We start from the raw sequence: 11,347 nt of genomic DNA on the forward strand, positions 1-11,347 counted from the left end.
GCACACTTTTAGAAAAATGGAACTCACCAGAAAGAATCCTAGAACAACATTGTACTCGCGCATCACAGCAAAAAATGGAGATTTTGTTAGTCCTTCTGAGCTGAAGTTAGTTTGGTCTTGTGGGGAGTAATGTAACCATCCTTCAACCGCTCCTTCTGATGATAAGATAGACAAGGCTTCTTCATCCTGGCATAATCGGAACTAGTCACTTCACGTACTACATATTCTTCTTTAGAGGAAGATGATCCTGTTGTGCGAAGACAAGAGGACTACTAAATGCTAGCATCACTGTTTGCTCGAAAAAAAGGAAAGGAAATATTTAAAACATCACAGATGAAGCACTTCTCAAGGACAATACCACTTTTTCATGACAGTATCTAAACAGTAGCACAACACCAATAGAGATGACAAAGCTCAATCATATGGATGAAATCAGTGGGCGAGTACCAACCTTTGTCAGGAGGCTTATTGTGTAGAGCATACAGATGAGGCAATTCTTCGGAACCATCTGTTTCTATCTACGGTGGTGGCCATGCTTACTATATACTCCTCGATTAGTTTAATGTTTCCAACATCTTCTTGTGAAGTTCCACTAAAATATATGGTATCTTCAAAGAAGATCCCTGTTTGCACAAGTAGAGATAATTACATATTACATTAAGAGTGGCATCAAATCAGTGGCAAAACAATTGCTCATTCCATTCATAGCAATAAATTAAGATGCAAAACTATATCATTACTTGTGTCATCACAGTTCCAGTGCTTCATTACAGCACCAGGAGTTGATTTTTGTTTTTCTTCCCCTTGTTCTTCCCCTTCATCACTTGGTTCAATAACAAACAAGCTTCACCTTCAATGTAAGATTTGGCATGTCAATTAGGGAGCACAAGTATAGTACCAAACTTAACTTTCTGATGAAAGTGGCAAAATACAGGCCAGCAGTTGTGAAATATCCTTATCTTACCTCAATGGGATATTACGGTGCACATATAGATTGGAAGTCTTGTCTCCATTTGTGCAGTTCACTAAAATCAAGCAACATTATCGTACAAGTAGCACAACATATGAATGCACACTGCAGAATCATGTGAAAGAAGGCTAGTACTGACCTCTCATGATGTAGAATTCAAACAACTCACAAGAAGAAGATCTGAACCAAATTCGCCTTAATGGATAGGAAGTAAGATCTCCTCTTGTGCAGTTCCACTAAGATCAAGAAATCAAGCAACATTGTCGGTGTGACATTTTGGTTGAACTGCACAAAACACTCTTAAAACAAAAGTGTTTTGTGGAGTGCAACAAAAGGTCACAATGGCAACAAGGTGAAGCAGATAACTCTGTTTACATAGAGGTGCAAAGGAAACAATTAGTGGTCAATAACGGTGGATGACACAGAAGCCAACAAAAAGAAGCATCTACCTTATCTAAATGGGAAAGAAAGCAAGACAGTAGCATTTCTCAAACGGTGGCATTGATTAATATTAACATAGAGATTATATTAACAATAAAATTCGTTAAACATGTAATTTGCTTTTAACTGTGGCATTGCATCAATTTTCCAGTGGCATTATTAGAGGGTGTTTGTTTAAAGGGACATTTTGGTGTAGGGAATAAAAAAACTCCGTGTCAGTCCCATCTAAACCAAAGAGGAGGGACTTTTAGGGACTAAAAGTGGGCATTTGGGACTAAAGAAAGAAGACCCTGATGGAGTCTTTTTGGGACTTTTTCCAACAGTTGCCCCTGCCATGCATCGCACCTTGTCTCTATTAGTTCATTACTAGGGGTAACATGGTCTTTTAGCCTGTCATTTAATAACCTCTAGTCCATGTTTAGTCCTTGGAACCCAGCAGGTAGGGACTAGGGAGTTTTTAACCAAACAGAGCCTTAGATTAACAACAGCTAATGAGTTGCACGGGACAGTGGACGCACCAGAACCATGTGCATCTACCATTGTACTGTGGTCATGCACAGTCTGTTGCAACAAAGAACAAGCAACCAAGGAGCATATTTGTGTTGGTCCCAGTTTTGTTATCTTTAGACGCCTTTCCCTATGTGAGCGCAGCAAATCTAGTCCCGCTCAAACTCTACAGCCTTGTCCCTTCGTTTCCTTTTTGAAGTAGTACTTTCGCCCCTTCCTTTCCTCTTTGAACCACGTCCTAGATTTATGCGATACAACTTTCCCCACTACTTTCCCCCATTCCTTTTCTCTTTGAACCACGTCCTAGATTAATGCTATACAACTTTCCCCCTTCATTTCATCTTTGAACCACGTCCTAGATTCATGCTATATACAACTTTTCCCACTACTTTCCCCCACTCCTTTCCTCTTTGAACCACGTCCTAGATTCATGGTATACATGCAGCTAGAGCAATGCATGTGGAGTAAGTAAGTTATACCTTATGGTTGTTGGGGCGTGGTTCGGTGGGCGATGGGACGGCGGTGAAGAAGAAGGTGTCAGAGGACCTTCCGCCCCGCCGCTGGGTGGAAAGTGAACAGCTGCGCCGGTAGTCCCTCGTCGATGGCGACAACGTTAAGCCTCCTTCCCTTCCCGGCGGACGGATCCTGCCGGCTCTTTGAGCAGCAGTGAGGGGAGAGAGAGGCCAACGAAGTCTTGTTTAGATTTGGAGAGGGCAAGAGAGTGTGAAGAGAGCAACTACAAGCGCTGAGGCTCCAGCGGGAGAGGGCGAGAGAGTGAGCGAACAGGCTAACCAACTACACAACCCTCCCGTTATGTTCAACGAGAGGGAAATAACCTTTTATACATTCCTGCATTCGTGTGACAAGCATGCCGTGTTTTTGTGTGTGTGTGGGAGTCATTGGGATTTCAATCATAATCGTGTCATGTGGCTTTGGTGGTAAGACTATCCATAGTGGTGCAGAAATAATGCAGCCTTAGTCACCTTACCTCTCTCCACGTAGTACGTTGGGTCCCACCAGTCAGAGGGTGAAACAAACAAATTAATAAGAAAAATTAAAAGCGCCAGCGGTGTATCTTACCTCACACATCTCACTACTGCTCGGGAACACTGTCCAATTGATCCCTCTGTTCGCTCACGTACTATTTTAAGTGAATCCTTATTATAACATGCACACAAATTTTGGCCACTTGTATTCGACTTAAGTCAGTGTGCCACCGTATCTCGGATACTTACTACTCCCTCCGTCTAGGTGTAATAAGTCACGTTAGAAGGTGCAACAGGACCAAGGTGCGTGCGTGTGCGTGTGCGTGTGTGTGTGTGTGTGTGTGTGTGTGTGTGTGTTTAACACCATGTGTGTGTTAGAGAGAGCGACAGATCGACCTACTCCTACAGAGAGATGTTGTGTAGTGTACGATTTTAGCCGTGAGAGTCGGTGCATCCTCTCGTTTCCGGGCGTGTCCGGTAGGGACATGCGGACAGCTGCCACGCCACTCCTGACCAGCCTGGCCCACCCAAAGCCCCTCCACCGCCTGCGTGCGCTTCCCCCCCGAAACGGTCAGCGCCGCTCCAAAGAATCGGTGCCGCATTCATGCCCGGGCAGAGCAGACGCGACCTCTCACTGGCGCAAGAGTGATGGTTGCTTCGTCCGTCCAACTTACTGCTGGGTCTATGTGATTTGACGGCTCATTGGTCTTTATTACTGAGGTGGTAGGACTGCTGGATGTCCCACACTTTCGGCGAAAGGAGGTATACTACTACTACTACTAGATTACAATTTTCTCCGTTCTTATAGCGGAGGCGTCTAAGAGTAGTGAAAACACGCAGGCTCAGTGATTACATGGCCCACCTCACACTACTATCACCGTGCGACACCTAACTCTTTACATAGTACTCCCTCCGTTCCTAAATATTACTAGATGAGTCCCCATGCGTTGGCGTGGAACAGTGGTATATCTCTCTGCGCAAAATTATCGATTTCATAGAACAAAAAAACTCTATAACCACATGAAAAATGTGGTAGCCAAACTAAATAAACTCCCATCATCATTTAGATCATCCCACATAAGGAAAAAAGATCAGCCAACTCCTGAACTCCTACAACATAATGGGATTATATTTTTCTTTTTGACATGTTAATGGGACTTAAAAGCTCACTTACATGCATGCTACCGGTGCATGCTTGCATGCAGACATGTTGATGTGATTTAAAACCCACTCACATGCATGTGGCATGGTATTTCTGCATGCTTGCATGTGGCTTAGTGCGGAGCCTATCAACGTCAAGAACAGACGGCTATTATGGACTGATTTACTTCATCTAACGGCTACATCAATTTTGATGACGTGGCTCAAGGAGAGGATAGAGAATTCCTAGTAGTGGGGGCTAGCTATTACTAGTAGATATAAGTCTTTGTAGAGATTCCACTACATACGAAACAAAATGAATGAATCTACACTTAAAATGCATCTATATACATCCGCATGTGGTTCATGGTGAAATCTCTACAAAGACTTATATTTAGGAACGGATGAAGTATTAGTATAGTACGTACTGTAATTGATCAGCGAGATAAATTTGTACAATGCTATGAAGCTTCTAGCTTCTGTTACATGTATCTTGCGTCCAAGGTTGCCCGTTGCAACATTTCATCAAATACAAAGGAGACTGACATGCATGCTATTGCTGTTGGGGATCGTAGCAGAAATTTAAAATTTTCTACGCATCACCAAGATCAATCTATGCAGTAATCTAGCAACGAGGGGAAGGGGAGTGCATCTACATACCCTTGTAGATCGCTAAGCGGAAGCGTTGCAAGAACGCGGTTGGTGGAGTCGTACACGCAGCGATTCAGATCGCGGTTGATTCCGATCTAAGCGCCGAACAACGGCGCCTCCGCGTTCAACACAAGTACAGCCCGGTGACGTGTCCCGAGCCTTGATCCAGCAAGGAGAGAAGGAGAGGTTGGGGAAGACTCCGTCCAGCAGCAGCACGACGGCGTGGTGGTTGTGGTGGAGGAGCGCGAGACTCCAACAGGGCTTCGCCAAGCACTACGAGAGACAAGGAGAGAGAGAGGTAGGGCTGCGCCAAGAGGGAGATCAAATCATGTGTTGGGCAGCCCCCAATACCTCAAGTATATATAGGGGGAGGGGAGGGGCTGCGCCCCCTTCTAGGGCTCCCTCCCTAGGGGGGCGGCAGCCCAAGATGCCATCTAGGGTGGCGGCCAAAGGGGAGAGGAGAGGGGGGCGCCCTAGGGTGGGCCTTAAGGCCCATCTGGACCTAGGGTTTGCCCCCTTCCCACTCTCCATGCGCCTTGGGCCTTGGTGGGGGGGGGGCGCTCAAGCCCACCTAGGGCTGGTCCCCTCCCACACTTGGCCCACGCAGCCTTCTGGGGCTGGTGGCCCCACCTGGTGGACCCCCGGGACCCTCCCGGTGGTCCCGGAACGTTATCGATAGCACCCAAAACTTTTTCGGTGACCAAAACGGGACTTCCCATATATAAATCTTTACCTCAGGACCATTCCAGAACTCCTCGTGACGTCCGGGATCTCATTCGGGACCCCGGACAACATTCGGTAACCGCGTACATACTTTCCCTATAACCCTAGCGTCATCGAACCTTAAGTGTGTAGACCCTACGGGCTCTGGAATAATGCAGACATGGCCGAGACATCTCTCTAGTCAATAACCAATAGCAGGATCTGGATACCCATGTTGGATCCCACATGTTCCACGATGATCTCATTGGATGAACCACGATGTCAAGGATTCAGTCAATCCCGTATACAATTCCCTTTGTCTACCGGTATAGTACTTGCCCGAGATTCGGTCGTCGGTATCCTGATCCTTGTTCAATCTCGTTACCGGCAAGTCTCTTTACTCGTTCCGTAACACATCATCCCGTGATCAACTCCTTGGTCACATTGTGCACATTATGATGATGTTCTACCGAGTGGGCCCAGAGATACCTCTCCGTTTACATGGAGTGACAAATCCCAGTCTCGATTCATGCCAACCCAACAGACACTTTCGGAGATACCCACAGTGCACCTTTATAGCCACCCAGTTACGTTGTGACGTTTGGTACACCCAAAGCATTCCTACGGTATCCGGGAGCTGCAGAATCTCATGGTCTAAGGAAATGATACTTGACATTAGAAAAGCTTTAGAATATGAACTACACGATCTTGTGCTAGGCTTAGGATTGGGTCTTGCCCATCACATCATTCTCCTAATGATGTGATCCCGTTATCAATGACATCCAATGTCCATGATCAGGAAACCATGACCATCTATTGATCAACGAGCTAGTCAACTAGAGGCTTACTAGGGACATGTTGTAGTCTATGTATTCACACATGTATTACGGTTTCCGGATAATACAATTATAGCATGAACAATAGACAATTATCATGAACAAGGAAATACAATAATAACCATTTTATTATTGCTTCTAGGGTATATTTCCAACAATTGCATCTCAATGATTGACAAATCATAGCAAATATGTACTCCCTCCATTCCAAAATAAGTTTCTCAACTTTGTGCAAACTTTAGTACAAAGTTGTACTACTACTAAAGTTGACACTTATTTTGGAACAGAGGCAGCTAAAGAAAAAAACGATCCATGCAGTCCCTAGCCCTTGAACCGTGAACCCTGACCAGGCTTCAATTTGCTGGCAACGTTCGAGCTTCCTAATAAATGATGTTTGCAACCTTTTGACCATCGGATCATTTTGTGCAGTTTCACAAAAATCGAGATGAGCATCCCTGTGGCAAAGAAATTGAACAAGCGTGATTAGAATAAGATTACTGGGACTAGTTGATGAGACATAAGCTCATCACAAATACAGTACGTAGAAGCCAGTAGAGGTATGTGCGGGCAAAGAAGTAGAGAAATATCCACAGGGAGTGATGTGGGCAGCTGGAGTAGTGGTGCAAGCCGGCTGTAAAGGGAGTTGTACCTGAGGGACGTAGCTCAACCTTGAGTAGGGCGGCAGGAGGCGGAAACTGCCCATGTCGCGGCAGTGAGCAAGGGACGAAGGCAACCTCACCGGCTTTGTGAGAGAGAACGGCGGGGACCCCTGATCGGGATGTGCCGACAGTGGGTTTTCGCCATCGGCGACGGCCACCGCATCTACACTAAGCATCCAGCCCTTCCCCAAGCGGACGTGATCCGCCGGGATGTTAGAGATGTGGCCACAGTCGTTTTGTGCAAGAGAGTGTGAAGAGAGCAACCCCAGCAAGCAACCGTGTAGGCTGGCCCGTCCTGACTATGTATATAGTGGAGCGGTTTCCTTTTCTCTCCATATGAACCTATCATATTGCTTACGTGCCACTGAAGAAAAAAAACTTTATTTATAAATGACGCGGCACCTAGTACTCGTTCTCCTATAACCTTGCGCTTGGCACCTCCAAAATATTAACCTTGCGATTGGCTCTTTGCCTCTTCGGGAAGTTGAGCAATAATGGTAGTGCAGTATATATCGTTCTGGCTATATGAGACCGAATGAATTGCGGCACGTCCACCACGTGGGCGAGGGTCGAGGGGCGAGGGAGAGTGCTACATATAGAGCAAAATGCGTGAATCTACACTCTAAAATACATCTATATACATCAGTGTTTGGAGTATGTACTAGTAGTTCATACTGAAATCTACTAAAGGACATATATATTCCAAACAATATGATATAATCTCTATAACCAAGGTAGTAGGGACGAGGAGTAAACGGAGGGAGTAGTAAATTTTTCTCCTCGTCCTACGAGCCACCGCGTGCATGGGCAAGGGAGCAGGCGTAAGGCCTAGTAAGCAAGCTTGACCTCATCCTGCGAGCCACCGCGCCCGTGGGCGGGGGAGACAGCGTACTAAGCAAGCCTCTCCTCGTTCTGCGAGTTGACGCGACACATCAAAAGTACTCCAGTTTATAGAGCCTTGCCTCTAAGGTCGGCCCCACATGGTTTGCCTCTTTTCTTAACATAACACGTCAAGTCGCAATTTGTGTTGTTCACCCGTGGTAGACGATCCTCCGTCCACCAAGTGGACAACCAGTACACGTGCCAAATTACCACGTGCGCTGCCTTTTTCATACAGAAATGAGCTCCACCGTGTACCCGCGCGGGTGTGGTTGGGAAAGAGATGGGAGTACGTGCGCCGTGCATGCATCTCTTCTCTTCGTGCACGTCCCCCACCTACGTGGGTGTGTGTGAGAGATACAAACCGCGTTCGTGAGTGTTTTTTGTTTTGGGGTGGGGGTGGGGTGGGGGTTGATTTCATGAATTATTTGTGGGAATATGTGTCGATGACATCTCAAACAAAATTTTGCATGCAATGTGTGTGAAATGGAGGCCTATCCATATCATACATAGAGGGTCAGGCAATCCACGAGAAGAGAGGGAGGGGTCATAGCTATCGATAGAGTCGAAGAGAGAATCAAGTGGGTGGGTGCGAGATCGATGAAGAGAGCCATCAAAATTGTGTGTGTGTACAAGTCAAAGATATAGGGCGACTGGCCTACCAGAACGTTAGAGGGCACACGTCAAGTTTGTGTGTGGCAGGGAGACATGACTAGAGCGCTTGATGTATCAGTGTGTGTGTGGGGGGGGGTGGGGGTGGTGGGAGGGGTAGGCAGAGGCCTAACTATAGAGGTAGAACGACTCGTATATGTGTTGAGAAGGAGAGACACAACTATTTCTTGAGGGAGATCGGTCAACATCCATACATAACTAAAGGACGGGAAATATGATGGGAGAGAGAGAGGAGAGAGAGAGGGAGGGAGAGGGAGGGAGAGGGAGGGAGAGGGGTAGAGTGCTGGATGGGTGATGGAGTTGCTTCTCGAAGATGGTGGGAGAGGCCTACTAGACAAACTGAGGGTGGAACTGCAATGTTATCAATAAGAGTGGGGATGTGATTCTGTGTGTGCCTGTGCGTGATAGATTTGCCGGGACGCATCCATGGATGATGAAGGGGAACCATGTGTTTGGTAAGCAAACCTAACTAGATCGGTAGATCAATTGTTGTTTGTCGGAGGAAGGGAGAGACACAACTAATGAGGTAGATCGATTGACGTGTGGGTAAAAACGAGTTACAAGGACCTAGCTAGCTATATGTATAGCGAGAGATCGGTTGGTGTACGTCCATTTGTTAGAGGCAAATAAGGCCCAGCGAGACGGATAGACAGAGAGAATGGATCTAGGAGGTGGTGCGAGAGGCCCAACTACTAGCTAGATAGGGGGAGGAGTGTGTGGTTGTGAGAGCGATGAGAAGAGGGGCGAGAGTTTACACGTGTGTCTGACCGTATGAGAGACACGAGGCAAGGACACACAAAGGAGGAGATTGAAGGTGTGTTTGTATGTTGTAGGCATGCATCACTGGAGAGGTTTATCGATCGGTGTGTGTCGGAAAGGAGTTGTGGAGACTCTGGGAGAACGACCTAAAGAAAAAAAATGAATGTGCCCGGTGGATAGAATGCCGAGGGAGGGGGAGGGCGAGGAGGGCGTGTGCATGCACGAGAGAAAGTTAGTGGTAGCTACAAAGGTTAGAGGATTGTGTGGGTGTAAGAGACTAACAAAGATCATAATTTGATATGAAAGCGGATTCATATATTTGAATAGGAGATCAGAGTGTTTTAAACATTCCATGCATGAATATAGCGGTGATACACGTGCTGTGCACATGTTATACCATAATGTGATAATGCATGACGTTTGCAACTCACAGCTAAATGCCGAACAATCTAAACCATACTATACATCAAATAATCTCACATTTTATTTGAATGTGTGATAATGTGTGGCGTTTGTAGCTTACAACTAAATATCGAACAATCTAAACAATACTATATATCGAACATTCTCACATTTTATTTGAATTTGTGGTAGTGTGTGGTGTTTGCAACTCACATGTAAATACTTGTAGGCTTAGGGGGCGGGGTATAACGCCCTCGATGCGGCTATATCTCCCACGTGTCGAAGCATGACTTAGAGGCATAACCGCATTGAAAGCAATGTCGCAAGTGAGGTAATCTTCACACAACCCATGTAATACATAAGGGAAAGAGATACATAGTTGGCTTAGAATCGCCACTTCACACAAATACATGAATAAAGCATTACAACATCCAAATACAATCAAGGTCCGACTACGGAACCAAAATAAAAGAAGAAGCCCAAATGTGACAAGGTCCCCGATCGACCCCACCTGGGCTCCACTACTGATCAACTAGAACGAAACAACACAGAGGACAAAATCTTCATCGAGCTCCTCCTGAGCTTGGTTGCGTCATCTGCACGGACTCATCGGCACCTGCAAGCTGGTTTTGGAAGTATCTGTGAGTCACGGGGACTCAGCAATCTCGCACCCTCACGATCAAGACTATTTAAGCTTATGGGTAAGGTAAAGGTATGAGGTGGAGCTACAGCAAGCGACTAGCATATATGGAGGCTAACATACGCAAATGAGAGCAAGAAGAGAAGGTAAAGCACGGTCGAACAACTATGATGAAGAAGTGATCCTAGAACAACCTACGTCAACCATAACTCCAAACACCATGTTCACTTCCCGGACTCCGCCGGAAAGAGACCATCACGGTTACGCACGCGGTTGATGTATTTTAATTAAGGTCAACTTCAGGTTTTCTACAACCGGACGTTAACAAATTCCCATCTGCCCATAACCGCGGGCACGGCTTTCGAAAGTTCAAATCCCTGCAGGGGTGTCCCAACTTAGCCCATCACAAGATCTCACGGTTAACGAAGGATAAACCTTCTCCTGAGACATTCCGATCAGACTCGGTATCCCGGTTCTATAAGACACTTTGACAAAGACAAAACAAGTCCAGCAACACCGCCCGACTGTGCCGACAAATCCCGATAGGAGCTGCACATATCTCGTTCTCAGAGCACACTCAAATTGTCCAAACTTCTGGTAGGCCAGCCCAGAGTTGCCCCTGGTGGCCACCGGCGGCTGACAGGTTGGACCAACACTTAGAGGAGCACTGGCCCCGGGGGGGGGGGGTTAAAATAATGATGACCCTTGAGTCTACAGAACCCAAGGGAAAGAAAAGGCTAGGTGGCAAATGGTAAAACCAAGGTTGGGCATTGCTGGAGGAGTTTTATTCAAGGCGAACTGTCAAGGGGTTCCCATTATAGCCCAACCACATAAGGAACGCAAAATCCGGGAAATTAACACCAATATGAAAGAAACTAGGGCGGCAAGAGTGGAACAAAACACCAGGCATAAGGCCGAGCCTTCCACCCTTTACCAAGTATATAGATGCATTAATTAAATAAGAGATATGGTGATATCCCAACAAGTAAACATGTTCCAACAAGGAACAACATCTCCATGTTCCAACAAGGAACAAACTTCAATCTTCACCTGAACTAACAACACTATAAGAGGGGCTGAGCAAAGCGGTAACATAGCCAAAC

Source organism: Triticum dicoccoides, chromosome 2A (assembly GCF_002162155.2).
Source record: "Triticum dicoccoides isolate Atlit2015 ecotype Zavitan chromosome 2A, WEW_v2.0, whole genome shotgun sequence".
NCBI lineage: Eukaryota > Viridiplantae > Streptophyta > Magnoliopsida > Poales > Poaceae > Triticum > Triticum dicoccoides.